Consider the following 19,762-nt stretch of genomic DNA (forward strand, 5'->3'; position numbering starts at 1 on the left):
GGACAGAGAAATGTCTTCCTCTTTCTGGTTGCCCAGAGTCTGTCTCCTCCTCGAGCACCTCTGAGCCCTCGGGGTCAGGGTCCAGGCATGGGTCTCCCTCTGCCCTGAGAGCTGATCACCAGGACCCTGGTGCACCAATATACTGGATGGTAGCCCAGCTGGGCAGTCTCCAGCCCTTGCACCCACAGGAAAGAGAATCGTGAGCCACACGGCAGCCACAACCTGGGCACATGCCCCGGTACTTTCCCTACGACCACACCCAGCCCCCAGGCTGCAGTGGTGACTGACTTGATACTCCAAGTTTCTGGATATAAAACAGATCCCAGCAGAAAGTGAACCAGAAGGCCGGGGCATCTGGAAGCTGACCTCCATCCCCACCTGGGGACCCCCTTGTCTTTCTCCTGGTATTGCCCCTGCCCATTCTTGCCCTCCTTTCTCCTCTCCCTGGTGTCCAAGTGGGACAGAGGGGCAGGATCACGGGGCTACCAGTGTTATCCTAACTAGACACTCCTGTAAGAAAATCAGCCCTGAGCTTCTGAGGGGGGCAGGGGCAGCTTGTGAGTTATCCTGGATGATCTGGAGGGGTCTCTGACGAGGACTCGACCTGAAGGCCATGTGGCTGGCCCCCAGCTCCTCCCGAGGCTTGCCCTAGAGTGTGGCAGGAAGGCTCACTCCAACCTGGAGCTCATCCACACCAAGAGGGGCTCTCTAAGGAAATTAACACAAAATCACCAGTACAAGTCCTGGGACAGAAGCAAATGCTTATTTGGAACGAGAAAAGAAATCACACATTTTATAAAGCATCCAAAATATCCAGGAAGTAACAATATTTTAAAATTAACTGACACAGCAGACCATTCTTTTTTTTTTTTTTTTTTTTTGGCTGCATAATTTCACTGTCTCCTCTTTGGTGGCCTCTTCAGATGACCATAAAAGAGCACAGAGAAATATCATTCTTATGAAAGCACAAACCTGGCTGGAACAAGACATTTATGATGGACCAGGATAGGCTTGGCCAGCTGGGGATGTGAAACAAGTGTCTTGCTGCTGCTGCTGCTGCTGCTGCTGCTGCTAAGTCGCTTCAGTCTTGTCCGACTCTGTGGGACCCCATAGACAACAGCCCACCAGGCTCCCCTGTCCCTGGGATTCTCCAGGCAAGAACACTGGAATGGGTTGGCATTTCCTTCTCCAATGCATGAGAGTGAAAAGTGAAAGTGAAGTTGTTCAGTCGTGTCCGACTCTTAGCGACCCCATGGACTGCAGCCCACCAGGCTCCTCCGTCCATGGGGTATTCCAGGCAAGAGTACTGGAGTGGGGTGCCATTGGCTCCCTACTGTTGGGGATTTTCTCCCCGGCACTTGGAAGCGATGAACCTGAAAGAATGACACTCGGATAGTCTCTTGCAAGGACTGACAAGTTTATTTCTGCAGTCAAGCCTTTTTATAGAAGCAGGAACAGAGAGCTTAAAGTATACAGCCAGCAGAGCGTATACGGGGTTAACACGTAAGCAGTAAAAACATTTCAAGGACAGCGTGGTCTAAGTGACTCATGTGCTTATCCCACCACACGTTTTCTCAAGTAACATCCCTATTTATTATTAAATCTTGGCGCCGAGCATAACCAAAGGCAAGAGATGTTTTTCTGTCCGCAGTACAAAGCTGGGTACTTCTGGCCCTTCGCCATTTTCCCAAGGACTTTCTCCTTTTACGGCTATTTTGTACTATGCTTCCCAACATATCCTCTTTTTGTTTTTAAATTAAGCACGGGGGCTGCTAGTTGGACTCCATTGTGGGAGGCACGGAGTCTTGAGTAGAGACTTCTATATCCTATAAGCAATGACAAAAAGAGCAGGGTGATTAATACATATATAAAAATATTGCTTCCTGAAAGCCAAGCTCTAGGGTCTAGAGACGATAGGGTTTTGGTTAAAGTATCATAGAATTGAGTGCTATACAACTTCCTAGGTACCCTAACTTGAAAATTAGCAACTTGTTGTTTCAACAAATTGATGTCTAAACTTGAGTTATCTGTGAGATCCTGCAAATGCACCTTAACTTTATCCCAAGGATATTCAGTGCTATTATAGGGCATGTTAGTCAGACAAAAAGAAGTAAAATTCCAGTGACAGCGTATACATGTTCGGAAAGTCAGTTGCTGCATTTGATCTCCTAAGTAGATAACCACAGTTTGTAACTCATTAATTTTTGTGTGTAATTGCTGATCTATTTGAGCTTGTCGAGTCCATAAATCATGAGAGTCTTTGTGCCAAGCAGTGATAAAATCATGATTTTGTATAGAATTATGTAAAGCCATACCAGACAAAGTTCCTACAGTCACAATGGAGATAAGGCTTAAGATGCCTGCAATAATCCACCCAATGATGCGCTTAGATCATCTAAGCCCAGTTTTCAACAATACAGAAAGAAATACAGAATCAGTCCAAGGTTCAGTTAAGTTTACGGGAAGCCATAACTCAGATCTTTGTTTAACTAGCACAATGCTAACATTGTGATGTGAAATGGTGTGATTAAAGCAGGTATACAATGCACATGCAGTACAATTGACAATCTTGGTCGATAAGTCGATATCAAAATGCCCTACAATAAACAAGTACGGAAGGTGAACACACGATTGAATATAGCCAGTACTATTATATAAGAAGATATAATTAGAAGGACGAAACACACCCACAGTCCTATAAACACTAGCGAAGTGCTCTAAAGCTGCTGGAATTTTCCAAATGTGCCATTGCTTGGCCCCACAATGGGGACGACAATCCTGGGTCATGGGAGTGATAAGCCCCCGTTATACCAATTCAGCAATATGTCCTTATCAGTCCAAAAACTTGTCTTAGATTTATGAAAGCCTCCAATGCTTGATCTATTAAACCAGGAGCAATTATGATGTTCCTCCTGCTCCTCAGAACAGTTTACATTGCCAGAAACAGCTTATCTGGAGTCATAAGAGTTCCAGTATTCTTCAGTGTCTGCTCAGCCTGACGAGTCATGTTTTCACTTGAGCCCGTGTCGGGTAAGGATTCAGACAATGGCGTTTCCTCATTGGCTCCTCCAGGGTCATTGACGAGACCCTTCGCGTCAACTTCGTCACTTCCCAAGGGAGTCCCGTCTTGGGGTCCCTCTTGGTAACAGACATGGCAAAGGGGAACCCAGATTTCCTCTCCATCTGCAATGACAAGACCATAACCCTTGCCTAAGAGTCGTAAGATTCCTGGAAGCCACTGATTAAATTGCTTATACCATATTGGTGTATTGATTTCTAATTTGCTGTTTTTGTCTTCTGCAAAATGTCTATCTGCATGAGTGTCAGAATTATTTTTTGTTAAGTTTACAAAATTTAGGGAATAAAGAGTTAAAGAAAATAATAATTGAGGGTTCATAGGATAAGAAGTGTATCTCCTCTTCCATTTTCCCCCTTTCTGTTTTAGTAAATGAGTTTTTAGGGTGTGGTGGGCTCTTTCAATAATGGCTTGACCCTGAGGATTATAGGGTATTCCTGTAATGTGTGTGATGTTCCATTCTGATAAAAATGAACGAAACGAATGCGAGGTGAATGTAGGTCCATTGTCTGTTATCAAGACAGAAGGAATCCCCATAATGGGGAAGGTGAGTAAGAGTGCGGAAATGGCGTGTTTATTGGATTCTGAAGAGACAGGTACTGTCCAGATAAAGTTGGAAAATGTATCTATTGAGACAAAAAGTAAAGAAAATTTTCTTTAAGGAGCAGTGAGTGAAGTCAGATTGCTAAAGGGAATTAGGTTGTTGCCCCTGGGGATTAACTCCTGAAATTGCAGTTCGTAAGTGCAGAGGGGTGCAGACATCACAGGTGTTAATACTATGTCGTGTTTCAGTGAGAGGAATATGGTATTTCGAGTGCAATCTGTTAGCATTGGTATGAAGATTAGCATGTTCGTCATTGGCAAATGTAAAAATGGGAGCTATGAGCCTGTCAACAGCATCATTTCCTGTGACCAGAGGGCCAGGTAAACCTGAATGAGCACGTATATGTGCAATAAAGAAGGGTTCCGTATGTGAGCGAATTAGAGCTTGAGTCTGTGAAAAGAGAGTATATAATTCTTCATCTAGATTGTATAAAAAGGCAGTAACAAAATCAGGAAAAAGGGAAGCAAGGTATTTGGAATCAGTATATATGTTGAAGGATAATGGTTGAAGCGACAAAAGAGCGTGTAAAGCATACAATTCAACTCTTTGTATTGAAGAATAGGTAGTGGGTAATTTCTCTTTGATATCAGGGCCGACAATCCCTGCTATGCATTTCTTGTCGCCATCAATGAAATAGGTGGGTGCATTGGTGATAGGCTGGGATGCAATGATATTAGTTATAATGAATTTAGTACATTGTAGAAAGTCCTATAATTTTCCTTTTGGTAAATGAAATGAGATAACATTTTGAAAATCATTTAATGCCATTTGTATGGTCAAGTTATACTGTAAGGCAATTTGCAATTCCTTTTTTGTCAAGGGAACGTGTATTGCATATGGATCAAATCCAGTCAAAGTTTGTACATGGCTTCTCCCTGACATAATTAAGTGCCCTATTTTTTCAATATATGATACAATTTTTTTAGACTGTTCAGTGTGTAAATATACCCATTCTATTGGGCTATGTTGAGCTATAATTGCAGTGGGCGAATGTTCAGTGGGGAATATATCTAAAGAAACTGGTTGATCATAATCTAGCCGAGTTGAAAAAGATTGTTGAATGTGTTTCTCCATTAAGGCCAGTTCTTCTTTGGCCTCTTTTGTTAGTTGTCTAGGGCTATTAGGGTCAGGGGATCCCTTTGAAATTTTAAATGGATTTTGTAAGGCATAGGTAGGGATGCCAACAGATGGCTGCAGCCAATTAATATCTCCTAGCAATTTTTGAAAATCATTCAGTGTGCGTAGAGATTGCATAGAAATTTGAGTTTCTTGAGGTTTGATTTTAGATTCTTCCATAACATGTCCTAAATAATTAAAGGGTGCTTTCCATTGAATTTTATCTGGTGCTACAAGCAGGCCATGATTTTTAAGAGTAGTAGTAACTTCATTATATAACTGTTGTAAATAGAATTCAGATTCCATAGAGAGAAGTATATCATCCATATAATGAATTATAAAGGCACTAGGATATTTATCTCTAATGGGTTGCAATAAAACAGATATGAGATATTGGAAAATGGTAGGGGAGTTCATCATTCCCTGAAGTAGTACTGTCCACTGAAATATTTTAACAGGAGCCATGTGATTTATAGAAGGAATTGAAAAGGCAAAACATTTTCTATCTTTAGGGTGCAAAGGTATAGTAAAAAAGCAGTCTTGTAAGTCAATAATAACTATAGACTATTCTTTTGGTACCATAGAAGGGGAGGGCAATCCGGGTTGTAAGGGCCCCATAGGTAACATGGTATTATTAACATCTCTTAAATCTATCAACATTTGCCATTTTCTTGATTTCTTTTTTATTACAAAAATAGGGGATTCCATGGGGAAAATGAAGGTTCTATATGAGCTTTTTGTAATTGTTCATTAACTAATTGTGTAAGAGCTGCCAATTTTTCTTTAGTCAGGGGCCACTGAGGTGTTCATACTGGGGTATCAGATTCCCAATCAAGGGGCAGCGCTGTTAACTCAATGGCCCCCATTAAAAGGTTCATTTAAAGAAATTGTGGCTTTCATTTGTTCAAGAAAATCCCGTCCCCATAAATTGATTAGGACATTAGTAATATATGGTTTAAGATAAGCTACAATTTTATTAGGGCCATACATTTGTAAATTGGATGCATTGACAAAAGTTTGTGTGGCATTAGCTTCATTTACTTCTAATAGTCCAGAAGGAGCTATAACCTTATCCCAATCAAGGGGCCATTTTGCAGTTCTAATGATTGAAATGTTAGCTCTGGTATCTAACATACCTGTGAAATTCTTTCCCTGTATGCATAAAGTAAGCATGGGTTTTTGATGTTCCTTTAATAAGGTGGATAGTGCAGCAGTAAGGTTGGTACTGCCAAAGCCTCCCTGCCGAACTTTATCAGACGCCTTCATTGGTTTGACATATGGTAAAAGTAATAATTGTGCAAAGTGTTCCCTTTTTTGTAAGTATACATTTCCCATTTTCAAAACATTTACCATAACATGTATTTCCCCTTCATAATCTTCGTCCACAACACCGGTCAATACTATTAAACCTCTCATTGTGCAGCTACTACGTCCCAAAATCAGTCCCACTGTCCCGGGTGGAATCGGGCCATAATATCCAGTGGGAATCTTGTGGGGGTTGTATAATGCTATTAGTTCCATATCATAAGGACTAGGTATATCAATGCAAGCACTCTTAGATGTAGCTGCTTGTAGCGTCATAACGCTAGGTCCTTCTTTTGTAGTGGGGCTAGAGAACGGCCCCTTTATCAGTTTCCCTGTTGTTTTGGTTGTGCGTTGGGGTTCAAGGTGTTTCCATCCTTATCAAATTTAGAATGACATTCATTCAGCCAATGGAACCCATTTTTACATCTTGGACATATTCCTGGGAGTCTCTTCTTATTAGAAGTAGTAGTAATTTTTCTGGCCTGTGTTGACATGCGACATTGTTTTTTCATATGGCTGGGCTTCCCACAGTTAAAACATTGGCATTAGCAGCTTTTTGTACATTAGTTTCCAATGTTGCCAATTTTGTTCTATGGGAACTAGATCTGATATCCCTATATGCTTTCAAATATTCCATAAGAGAGCCAGTCTCTCGAACTGGTCTGAGCATGGACTGACATTCCTCATTAGCATTTTCAAAAGCAAGTTGTTTTAAAATAATATTTTGTAAAGTTACATCCTTAATAGATTTCTCAATTGCATCCTTTAATTTTCCTATAAATTGAGAATATTCCTCCTCATGTCCTTGAATAATCTTAACAAATGAATCATCAGAGTTAGTGCTATCAGCCTTTGCTTATGCCCTGCAGGCAGTTTCTTTAATGAAATCTAACATCTGAGGGGTAATATTAGCTACTTGCACAATCATATCAGCCATGGCACTTGTTCCAGTGAGTATATCATAGGTTAAACTGGCAGGTTTACCATGAGATTGCTGGTCAATCATCAGCTGTCGGGCCTCATCATTAACCCAAATTTGCCATTGCAGTAATTGTTGAGGATTTAAAACCATCTTTGCTACTTGAAAAAAAATATATGGCATCCAATGGTCAGCCCATCCTCTGAGAAATTCTCTACAGTAAGGAGAACTAGGTCCATACAGAGTACATGCTTTCTTAAAATTAGACAACATGCTAAAATCTAGATTAGCCCAAGTATTTTGGTCTTGGGCAGGTTGATTAAATTGCATTGGGAAAGCGAAAGTGCAAGCAGGCATCTCCCGAGGAGGAGTGAAATGATTAGTATGAGCAAAGTTAGCAATTGCTGTTACAGGCAGAGCAGAAGAAAAACCTTAGATTTGGGCTGTCCGTTGAATGAAATGACCTCCGTTCTAAGTGGCTTCAGTTTTGACATAACCTGTACATATATGTGTCTAAGTTGTTTTTCTAAAAATTGTGTCTGATTGAGCATAACATTCTTATATTTCAAAGCACCTTGTATATCTTGTTCTTTAAGCTCATATTCATGTAAAGATTGAATAGTTTTTACTTCCAAATCAATGTCATGTCCTTTGATTTGTTCTATGACAGCCCATATGAGTGACCAGGTAACCCTTGCCGATATGCTCGCAAAACATTATTTTTAACCCTTTTCTATATGTCTAGATTGAGTGTCCCCTCTTCTGGGAACCATGAATTGTTCCAATAAAATATGATAGCAGTCGTTCAACTGATCTCTTGAAACATTAACACCATTTTGTTTCAAAAAATGATGCATTATAGAAATGAAAGGAATTTTACTGCTATGTTGTCCCATCCTGCTTACCTCTTTCTGCAGGGGCTCATTGCTTTGTTCAGCCTTCCTTTCAAGTCCCTGTTCGTGGCACCACTTGTTGGGGATTTTTTCCCCGGGACTTGGAAGCAACGAACCTGAAAGAATGACACTCGGACAGTCTCTTGCAAGGACTGACAAGTTTATTTCTGCAGTCAAGCCTTTTTATAGAAGCAGGAACAAAGAGCTTAAAGTATATGGCCAGCAGAGCACATACGGGGTTAACACATAAATCAGTAAAAACATTTCAAGGACAGCGCGCTCTGAGTGACTCATGTGCTTATCCCACAACCCGTTTTCTCAAGTAACATCCCTATTTATTATTAAATCTTGGTGTAACCGAAGGCAGGAGATGTTTTTCTGTCCACAGTACAAAGTCAGGTACTTCTGGCCCTTCGCCATTTTCCCAAGGACTTTCTCCTTTTACGGCTATTTGGTACTACACTTCCCAACACCTACAAACACAGGAATTTCAGAAAATTCTATTTTTCAAAAGTCTCACACAAAAAGAAAGATGGGTAGCGGAGGGGCAGTAGAGTTGGTGCAGTTATAATTGTGTCTGACTGCATCATGGAGAGCAGTCCTAGAAGTGAAATATGTGTTGACCAGCATGGACAAGTACCACAGCCTCTGCCAACAATCTCATTTTATACACCTCACCTGACGCTTCCAGGCACCAAAGGACACGGGTCCCTTTCGTCCACCCCTTGAACCACACATCTCACACCTTCCTGTCATGAAGCCAGAGAGCCCACCCACAGCAGGGGGCGTGTAGGGAAGAAATCTGTACCTGGAGGCCAGAATGAATTGCAAATGTAGTGGTTTAAAACAACAGCAGTTAATTTTTCCACAATTCTAGAGGCCAGAAGTTCAAAACCAACGTAGGGTTGGTGCTTCCTGGAGGCTCCGAGGGAGAATCTGCCCCAGGCTTCTTCCAGCTCCTGGTGGTGCCGGCAATGTGTGCTTCCTGGGCTTGTGGCCACGTCTCCACACTCTCTGCCCCGTCACCGCATGGCCTTCTCCCAGCATCCAAAATCGTCTCTCCTTATAAGGACATCAGTCGTATCGGGATTAAGGCCAGACAGGATGGTTTCGTCTTGACTACATCTGCAAAGACCCTGACTCCAAATAAGGTTCCATTCACAGGTCCGGGTAGATATGAATTTGGGGGAGTACCATTCACCCTTGGGCTTCCCCGGTGCCTCAGCAGTAAAGAACCCTCCTGCAACGCAGGAGCCGTGGGAGACGTGAGTTCAATCCCTGGGTCAGGAAAATCCCCTGGAGGAGAGCATGGCAACCTGCTCCAGTATTCTTGCCTGGAGAATCCCATGGACAGAGGAACCTGGTGGGCTACGGGCTGAGTTACTAACAGTTATTTAGGCTCTTCAACATTTACGAGACCACACCTTCAATCTTTTGACTGACTCCCGATATATTGTAGGGTTGTTTCCTCATATAGAGACTGCTAATATTCCAGAAAATAAAACTACTATTTTCTCCTTGTTATCTGATTTACAGAAAGAGATTAAACACAGAGATAAAAATATTTTGTGGGACATATCAGAGCCCATTCTGGCTTGCCCGGCCCTTTATATGAAGGAAATGCTTTGGCAGATGCATTGACTAAAGTAACTACTTTAAACTTACATAAAAAGATTGATAAGGCCTAAAATTCTTAGAAAATTCACCTTTAAAATTCACCTGGTTCAAGCTAGAAATTTCATATCCCGGCCAGATATGTTGTAACTTGTGGGAGACGGTATGCTTGTATTTTTCCTCAGGACGCAGATTCTCCAATTTGGACTCTGGGCAGGCTAGGTCCGCAGCCTGCGCACTCGCTTGCCCCGCCCCCCAGCCAGCTCTCACCTCTGCACCGCCAGCCATGCCATGCACCCTCCTCGCTGCACCCCGGGACCTAGAGCAAAGAAGTTTGTGCAGCGAGTGAGGGCCAGAGAGGAAAGCCTGCCTATGGAGTGCCCTCCAGACCAGCGCGCCCCGCCGGCGAGAGGGGAACGCCCCAAGCCCAAGCGGCTGCGGCTAGCCCGAGTCCGCAATCCCCGCCCCTCCGCCCGCCATAGGCACCACGGCCCCCAGCCTGCCGCTCGCGTTCTGCCTCCTGATGCTGGGAACACTGCTCCCCTGGGCCGATGCATGCAGCTGCTCCCCGGTGCACCCACTACAGGCATTTTGCAATGCAGACATAGTGATCAGGGCTAAAACAGTCAGTAAAAAAGAGGTTTTTACAGGATTTAGTGCGATCGTGATGGTTTGTGGGCTTGCTTATCCTGGGAATAGCAGCTTTAATAGCAGCAATTACTTCTGTTACTGTGGCAACAATATCATTGACTCAACAACTGCATACTGCCCAATATGTTGATACCATGTCTAAAAATGTTTCTCGGACTCTAACAACACAGAAAGCTATAGATAGAAAGCTGGACATGAGGGTAGAAGACGCGTTAGAAGAGGCAATTATGCATATTGGGACTGAGTTACAGGCTTTAAAAGTGAAGATAGCTTTGACATGCCACGCTGATTACAGGTGGATATGCGTGACACCCTTGAAGGTAAACAGATTATAAATAGAAAAAAATTAAAAATCATATGTCAGGTGTTTAGAACAGCTCTGACATTGGCCTGGACTTAGGGAAACTTCATAATCAAATACACACCTTGGAACACTCTGGACTGGATTTTACCGCAGCTGGAGCAGTTAATGACTTCTTTCATACCTTTTCTAACTTTGTTTCTGAAAAAAACATTCTGTCTAATATCTTTAGTTATGCTGCTGTTGGTGCTCTAATTTTGCTTCTCATAATCATTCTTCCTTGTATTGTTGATTCTTCAGCAGAACATTTAGAAGCTCGCTCCTGAGCTGCATCTGTCTGTTTTAAGAAATAAAAAAGGGGGAGATGCCCGGAGCCAGCGTGAGGAACTCCGCCCGTGGCAAAGGTCATGAGGAAGGAGGCTCGGCGTACACAAAGGCGGGATCGAGCCTCAGGAGTCCCCCTGGAAATTCTCGAGCATCTACCCCCAAAACCAGAGTCTGCCTACTTTACTGCTTTGTGCTCTCACCTACACCTCTGACTTTACGGGGGGCTGTCCCCCACCACCTCTCTTGGGGAAGGAGTTAACTTAGAGCTCCAGTTAATAATAATTCCTGGGAGTGACAGGAGTGTTTCAACCTACAAACTCCTCTGAAGGTTCTCTAGCCTGCCTGACAGGCTTGTCCGGCCACATGTGATTGTTCACAGCCTCCCAACCGTGAGAGGCACGAGATGCTCTAAACTTCCTAAAAACAGATTCTTTTGAGAAGTTAGAAAATTATTAGTGTAGTATAGTGGGCTGATTAGAAATTGTATTGGTGAAGAGTTTTTCATTTGTTGAGCCAATGTTTGCTGCTAAGTCTCCACATCCCCTGCCCTTATACACATTAATGAATATATAGAAGAAATAAGTATTAACCTTTGATATTAATCACATTAGACTTTAGGCTAAGCAAATTCTTTCCTTAATTAAAACCCACTGCACCCTCACCCTATAGGAATATAACTTTATCTGGTACCTTCGGAAGGTGGCGTCTGTTTTAAGAATAATCACCCCTGGAGAAATAAGTGTTCTGGTTGACTGACTGCTGTCACAAGGAGAGGGTCATAAATTGTTAGCAGGCCCCCTGGCCAGAAGATGATGTAACACCCCTTTGTATACATTTGTATGAAGCACCTGATTTTGATAAAAGTCAGGACTGCTGACCCCGCGTGACTTTTGTATTACATCTCTGTGTATAAAAGTGGACCCTGGAAAATAAAGAATGGGATCAGTTCCTGGAAAGACTGGTCTCCCCATGTCGTTCTTTCTCTCACTTTCTGGCTGAATTCCCATCTGGAACGTGGAGGCCCGTCAAGCCTACTAATTATGCCTGGGCTTCTAAGATCTGACCAGGGAGGCCTTAGTGTCTCCTCTCCTTCGGGAGAATGGAAGGACGCCTGCTGCCTACGTAAGTGATGCAAATTTCTTGTCTTGAAATTTTATTGGCTTTCCACATAAACCAAGTTATTCAGCCTCTTTTCTCCGCTGAACATTCCTACTGAGCTATCCTTATTCTATTACTCTTTATATCTCTAATTAATATTTAAATAGAGCTATTGTATCCAGTTCTATTACTCTTTATATCTCTAATTAATATTTAATTAAAGCTATTGTATCCAGTTCGCCAGCACCGTCCCCACATTGAATTCTCTGGATCCGTTGGGGCTGGACCCCGGCAGGGTCACAAAGTCAGACATGATTGAAGTGACTAAGCACATACGTTTTCAACCTCAGCTCACCATTCCTCTCCCAGATAGATAGCAAGACCTTCATCGATCTTAGAGACACTGGCACACCCATCAATAGACCTATCAAATCAACTAAATGTATCATCAGGTCAATTTGCTCTTAACCAGGTCTCAGAGATTCTCTGGGCCAGACTGAGGCCGCTTAACATGCAAGCAGACTGGAGAGAGACTGGGGTCCGGATCACTGCAGTTACACATCTTCACCAAGTTTTACATCGTACACGATGCCCCAGGCCTTGGGAGTGTCTGGGGCCTGATTGTCAGAACCACATAGTAAAACCGCCTCGGCCCACTCGATAGGATGTTTCCAGGAGATGGTGTCCACCCTGTGTTCCAGCTCAAACCCCTTACACACAACTTCTAGACAACAAGAGTGGATGATTATTCCTATACAGCAGGTGCAATGGGCCCAGATCCTTGAAGGGCAGCACAGATCCCAGGTCAAAGACCCACCTCAGCCCCACATCCTGAAGCTTCCCTGAGAGTCTGGTGCAGGTCTCTCGACCATCAGAGCTGAGATCACTCCAGTCCTCTACCCCACAGTGGAACTTGCCAGCCCTGCCTCATACCACATTGCTGTGGGGTCAGCTCTGGGCTCTACAAGGAAGGCACACCCAATTCAGGGTCAGTGGGTGCTCAGCCTGAAGAACACTCCGGGCTGTGCCCTGCAGATGCCTGACTGATGTAACCATGTTAAGATCCAAAGACCCATGGACACCCCAGACTCAGTCCTGCTTAAGAGGAGATTTACCATCCTCTTTTATTTCCCCTGGGCCAAGAGGAAGGCAGAGGAGGGGACTCAGCCTCCAGGCCACAGTCCTCCAAACAAGGAGGGGATGCCAGCCCCAGTGGGCCCAGAACACCTGGGGAGAACCTGGCTGCTGTGGGAGCCTCGGCCCTGGGAGAGCTGCCACACTTCCAGCCCCTCAACCCAGGGTCCCAAAACTACGGACTGAGGCCCACGTGGTCACCATTGTCCTGGCCTCCCTACAACACCCCAGGCTGGGAAGGACTGACCTCTCCACAACAGCCCTGGTAGCCATTAACAATGAATGAGGCCTTGGGCCTGGAGAGGAACAATGGTGAGTGGCCCAGAGACTGAGACATGGGGCCCACTGCAGCATCAGGAGAAAGGGACACAAATACCTATAAGTGGGAGGGAAGTTCTCTGTCAGATGGATTTTTTCCCATCTGAGCCTCCAGGGAAGCCATAGAGTGACCCTCAAACATGCCTTTGCATCTGGCTGACCCCTTCCAGTGTTTGGGGTTCCCAGCCACATCTCATGACCACGCAGACCAACTGGGTTTAACACATTCATTTCCCTGGAATGTAGCAATATTGTTTACTTTCCTTCATAAAGTTTATGTGGGCAGCTAGCAGCTGAAACCAGATATATCAAAATGTCCATCTCCCCATCATGGCTGAAAGCCACCTATTCTTGCAAAAGGTTCTGTTTTCAGACCACCTGCCCTCCCAGTTCATGCTGTGCATGTCCATCTCCCAATGTAGGAAGAGAGTGGCTGTGGGGTTATGCCCCTTGTCTCATGGGTGCCTCAGGCAGGCAGGGTCACTGCAGGCTGGGTGAGGGGTGGCAAGTGAGGGGATGGAAGGGACTGGGTGCCCGTCAGCACTGTCACTGAGAGTTGTTTGCCATCGATGGCTCTCTGCTCCCACCACTGGCAGAAAGCTCAGTCTTGTCACTTCCAGCAAAAGTCAGGCCGTGACCTCTGCCAGCAGCCCAGTGTGCCCCTGGGCATGGCCCTGTTGGTGCTCCCTGCCCTGCTGCCTAGAGATATGTGGAAGTCAGAGTACCTCTGGAGTTGGGGCCACAGGCTCCCCTGCTGGAAGGTTCCCAGGGAGGGAAGGCAGCAGCACGCCTCTGCTCAGATTCCTGCTGCCTCCCCAGTGCACAGGCGGGGGGAGACACACCTTCCACCCTGGCTTTCAGGTGGCCATGTGTCCCCCTGCCACCACCTGCAGAATGGATGCTGCCCTGTGAGCCAGGCTGGGGTTCCCCTGGTTCCCATGAGGCACAGAGAGGGCCTGAGCCCTGTGACCTGGGCCCAGCTACACCCGCCCCTGCCAACCAGGCCAACAAGAGGACTTAGGATTCATGCTTCTGGGGTGCATGGATTAAGGAAAGTCTCTGATCCTAAAGGCCTGAGTGATGCTGATCTGGTGAAACCTCCCACTCTGGCCCCACCTGAGAAACGGAGAGGGGGCCCCGCGGATATGGAATCCATCAGCCCCAGGCCTTCGCTTAAATACACCAAACACCAAAGATGTAAACCTGAATGCTTCTGGTAGACTTTCTTTTTTTCTCTCACCACTCTGTAAAAAGAGCATCTCCTTCAAAACACACATTCCAGGAAGCTAATAGAAAATGCTGAGGATTAAACATTCTGGGGAAACCATAGCAATGCAGCCTCAGTGACTGTCGGCCTGCCCTCATGGAGACCGGGCTCGTCACTGTCTCTCATCTGAGTAAATGGCTGAGGCATTTGATGATAACACATTTGTCAGTTATTAACCATCTCTTAGATTTATTTCACTTTAATTTATTTGTTTTGAAGTGAGAGAAAACCCAAACTTGTATGGAGAATGAGCTGGGAGGTTTAGACATTTGACACAGCACAGGTCACACTCACTCAGCTCCCGCTCCATGATGGTCCTGCCCATAGGCTGTAGACAGGCCTGCACTGGAGACACCACAGGACATATGTGGGTAGCCCTCATCACTGCCACGGAGCCCGATGCTGGGCACGGTGGGGGATGCCAAGAGGGGACATCCTGAAGGGAATCATTCAGTTCAGTTCAGTTCAGTCGCTCAGGATGTCCAACTCTTTGCGACCCCATGAATCGCAGCACGCCAGGCCTCCCTGTCCATCACCAACTCCCGGAGTTCACTCAGACTCATGTCCATCGAGTCAGTGATGCCGTCCAGCAATCTCATCCTCTGTCGCCCCCTTCTCCTCCTGCCCCCAATCCCTCCCAGCATCAGAGTCTTTTCCAATGAGTCAACTCTTCGCATCAGGTGGCTGAAGTACTGGAGTTTCAGCTTTAGCATCATTCCTTCCAAAGAAATCCCAGGGCTGATCTCCTTCAGAATGCACTGGTTGGATCTCCTTGCAGTCCAAGGGACTCTCAAGAGTCTTCTCCAACACCACAGTTCAAAAGCATCAATTCTTCGACGCTCAGCCTTCTTCACAGTCCAACTCTCACATCCATACATGACCACAGGAAAAACCATAGCCTTGACTAGACGGACCTTTGTTGACAAAGTAATGTCTCTGCTTCTGAATATGCTATCTAGGTTGGTCATAACTTTCCTTCCAAGGAGTAAGTGTGTTTTAATTTCATGGCTGCAGTCACCATCTGCAGTGATTTTGGAGCCCAAAAAAATAAAGTCTGACACTGTTTCCACTGTTTCCCCATCTATTTCCAATGAAGTGGTGGGACCAGATGCCATGGTCTTCGGTTTCTGAATGTTGAGCTTTAAGCCAACTTTTTCACTCTCCACTTTCACTTTCATCATGAGGCTTTTGAGTTCCTCTTCACTTTGTGCCATAAGGGTGGTGTCATCTGCATATCTGAGGTTATTGATATTTCTCCCGGCAATCTTGATTCCAGCTTGTGCTTCTTCCAGTCCACCGTTTCTCATGATGTACTCTGCATAGAAGTTAAATAAGCAGGGTGACAATATACAGCCTTGACGTACTCCTTTTCCTATTTGGAACCAGTCTCTTGTTCCATGTCCAGTTCTAACTGCTGCTTCCTGACCTGCATACAGATTTCTCAAGAGGCAGATCAGGTGGTCTGGTATTCCCATCTCTTTCAGAATTTGTCACAGTTTATTGTGATCCACACAGTCAAAGGCTTTGGCATAGTCAATAAAGCAGAAATAGATGTTTTTCTGGAACTCTCTTGCTTTTTCCATGATCCAGCGGATGTTGGCAATTTGATCTCTGCTTCCTCTGCCTTTTCTAAATCCACCTTGAACATCTGGAAGTTCACAGTTCACATATTGCTGAAGCCTGGCTTGGAGAATTTTGAGCATTACTTTACTAGCATGTGAGATGAGTGCAATTGTGCAGTAGTTTGAGCATTCTTTGGCATTGCCTTTCTTTGGGATTGGAATGAAAACTGACCTTTTCCAGTCCTGTGGCCACCTCTGAGTTTTCCAAATTTGCTGGCATATTGAGTTCAGCACTTTCACAGCATCATCTTTCAGGATTTGAAATCCTGAAAGAAGGGAATCATGAGAGGACCCAAAGAGGAGACACTACAAAGGGATAATCATGAGAGGATGCCACAAGGAGACACCATGGGGAAACATCATCAGGGGATGTCGTGAGAGGACAGCATGAGGGCAGCCGTGAAGGGAACATCATGAGGAGACGCCATGGGGAAAACCATTGGGTACACTATGAGGGGAACAGGATCAGGGTACGCCATGAGGGGATAATAAGGAGGAGACCCCGTGAGGAAGAAACATCATCCAGGGAAGCCAGGAGGGAACAACCTGAGGAGATGCCATGAGGAGAATATCAAGGGGAACAGCCATGTGGGGAACTTGAGGGGAACCGTGAGAGGATTCTCTGAGGGGATATCAGTGGGGTGTGCCATGAGGGGACATTGACAGATACACAAACTGCCCCACGGAGGCATAGCCACGCCTCCTACTTTATGCCCCTGTTCCTGCTGTGCGTTGCACTTTTGTTTAGAGACCCACAACTAGACAAAACCAGCACATAGACACAAGACTGAATCACACCCATACATCTTTGGGTGGTGGGAGGATTATGGAAACTGAGGGCTTCCAGGAACCCTTGACCTGCCCCACTGACCTGTGGCAGGCCCCTCAAGTTCCTGGGGATCCCAACGACATGGAGGAGCAGCCCTGGGGTGGCAGCATCTGGTCCCAGGCCTGGGACCCTGGAGCTGACTTACTGTTTGCCAATGGCATCCCCTGGTGGTGACTTCAGGCTGCATGGACTGGTGTGTCCCCACCCCAAACCGCAGCCTCCAGAAAGGAGCCCCAGCCCAATGATGGCCTGGCTCTCATCAGAACCGAAACTAAGAGCCTGTCCTTGAAAACATCTGAGAATTCCCGACTCTGATCTGTCTGGCCTCTGTTTTCTGATCTGTGGAATCAGGATGCTGCATCCTCAGCGTCCATTGTTCTCTCCCGGCAGAGCCCTGTCTGGTGGGTTGGGAACATGTGGAAGCCATCCCCAGGCCAGCTCTGCTGCATCAGCAGCCCACAGAGCTGCTGTGAGTGTGCAAGTGTGTCATGTCTGTGAGTGCGGGTGTGCAGTGTCTAAGTGTGCATGCATGTGCCTCTGGTGTTAGGTGTGTCCCCAGGGCCTTGGAGCAGGTATCATGGTTCCTGGATCCCTCGTGCCTCGGCCAGGTCTAGTGACTGCAAGTCAATAGAAGACCTGATTAATAACCACAGGACCTTGACATGCAGAGGGCTGGACCCCAAAGGCAGAAACCACAAACGTAGAGGACTGAACCAGATGTTGGCCAAGGCCACTTTTGGGAAGGGTTTTCTGCTTATCTGCATTTTCCAAGGCTTCTAAAATGAACATAAACTACTGTGGAAATAAGAAAACACACAACTGTAACACTCTCAGCCAGTCTGTAGCCTATGTCCACAGTCTGGGTGAAGCAGAGACACAGAGAAGCATCAACAAGGACAAAGGGGTGACCCATCCAGCCTTCCCCTGCGGATGGAAACCCCAGGCCATGCACAAGCCTGTGAGTGTGGTGTGGGTGTGTGGGTGCTATGTCACTCTGCTGGTTCAACAACAAAGGGGCGGGGGGCGGTGTTAGGGAAATTAAAATGGAGGAAGTTCTGTTCAGGTTTCAGAGGCCAGACAACAGGCCTCTGACTGACTTCTGATCTTGCCTGGACTATGTACCTGCTTGCAAACACACAAATTGTTAATAGCAAGTGAAGTGGCACTTTGGATAAGAAAGGGAATGGGGCTTGGATTTTCTTGAGCCCCTGGAGTTCTGCCCAACTCCCTGGGGTCTGGAAAATCTTGTGACTCACAAGGGGAAACAAACAACAATATAAAAGGTAAAGGAAAACCAGAGCTGCATTTTTGCACACCCGCGGATGATGGTATCAGCTGGCATCTTGGGATTCTATGCGGGAGCCTCCAAAACCGCAATAGGAAGTCTCACCTGTGTGATGCAGACCTTTTCCCAACTGGGACTCCATATGGCTTTTATTGAGAGACTTTGCAGCTCTGTTTAAGTCTGGATGTTGGTCGGCCCCATGTGGTGATATATGTGCTGTTACTTTTCTCTATTGTTTCTATTTCTCTTTTTTTAAGGGCTGTATACTGAAATTAAGCCAAATAATCTTCTAGTAAATATTGAAATTGTTTATTGTGTGATAAGTGGTTTCTTTTGTTAATGAATCCTTCGAATCAAAATCAAAAGGAAAAATCTCTCCAGAAAGCAGGAATAGAAGGAGCATATCTCAACATAATAAAAGCTATATATGACAAACCCACAGCAAACACTATCCTCAATGGTGAAAAATTGAAAGCATTTCCCCTAAAGTCAGGAACAAGACAAAGGGGCCCACTTTCACCATTACTATTCAACATAGTTTTGGAAGTTTTGGCCACAGCAATCAGAGCAGAAAAAGAAATAAAAGGAATCCAAATTGGAAAAGAAGAAGTAAAACTCTCACTGTTTGCAGATGACATGATCCTCTACATAGAAAACCCTAAAGACTCCACCAGAAAATTACTAGAACTAATCAATGAATATAGTAAATTGCAGGATATAAAATCAACACACAGAAATCCCTGGCATTTCTATACACTAATAATGAGAAAATAGAAAGAGAAATTAAGGAAACAATTCCATTCACCATTGCAACGAAAAGAATAAAATACTTAGGAATACATCTACCTAAAGAAACTAAAGACCTATATATAGAAAACTATAAAACACTGGTGAGAGAAATCAAAGAGGACACTAATAGATGGAGAAATATACCATGTTCATGGATTGGAAGAATCAATATAGTGAAAATGAGTATACTACCCAAAGCAATTGATAGATTCAATGCAATCCCTATCAAGCTACCAATGGTATTCTTCACAGAGCTAGAACAAATAATTTCACAATTTCTATGGAAATACAAAAAACCTCGAATAGCCAAAGCTATCTTGAGAAAGAAGAATGGAACTGGAGGAATCAACCTGCCTGACTTCAGGCTCTACTACAAAGCCACAGTCATCAAGACAGTATGGTACTGGCACAAAGACAGAAATATAGGTCAGTGGAACAAAATAGAAAGCCCAGAGATAAATCCACACACCTATGGACACCTTATCTTTGACAAAGGAAGCAAGAATATACAATGGATTAAAGACAATCTCTTTAACAAGTGGTGCTGGGAAAACTGGTCAACCACTTGTAAAAGAATGAAACTAGAACACTTTCTAACACCATACACAAAAATA

General features: G+C 44.8%; 1 long non-coding RNA gene across 1 annotated transcript; it reads right to left on the reverse strand.

Annotated features, from left to right (window-relative positions):
• Positions 1-1,396: 1,396 nt before the first annotated feature.
• Positions 1,397-8,259, reverse strand: LOC133232711 (uncharacterized). Its single transcript, XR_009731441.1, has 3 exons — positions 7,926-8,259; positions 2,688-3,183; positions 1,397-1,826 (listed from the first exon to the last, which is right to left on the reverse strand). It is a non-coding gene; the product is annotated as an uncharacterized LOC133232711 (long non-coding RNA).
• Between the last annotated feature and the right edge of the window lie 11,503 nt (positions 8,260-19,762).

This window comes from Bos javanicus, chromosome 19 (genome assembly GCF_032452875.1).
Source record: "Bos javanicus breed banteng chromosome 19, ARS-OSU_banteng_1.0, whole genome shotgun sequence".
Classification (NCBI taxonomy): Eukaryota; Metazoa; Chordata; class Mammalia; order Artiodactyla; family Bovidae; genus Bos; species Bos javanicus.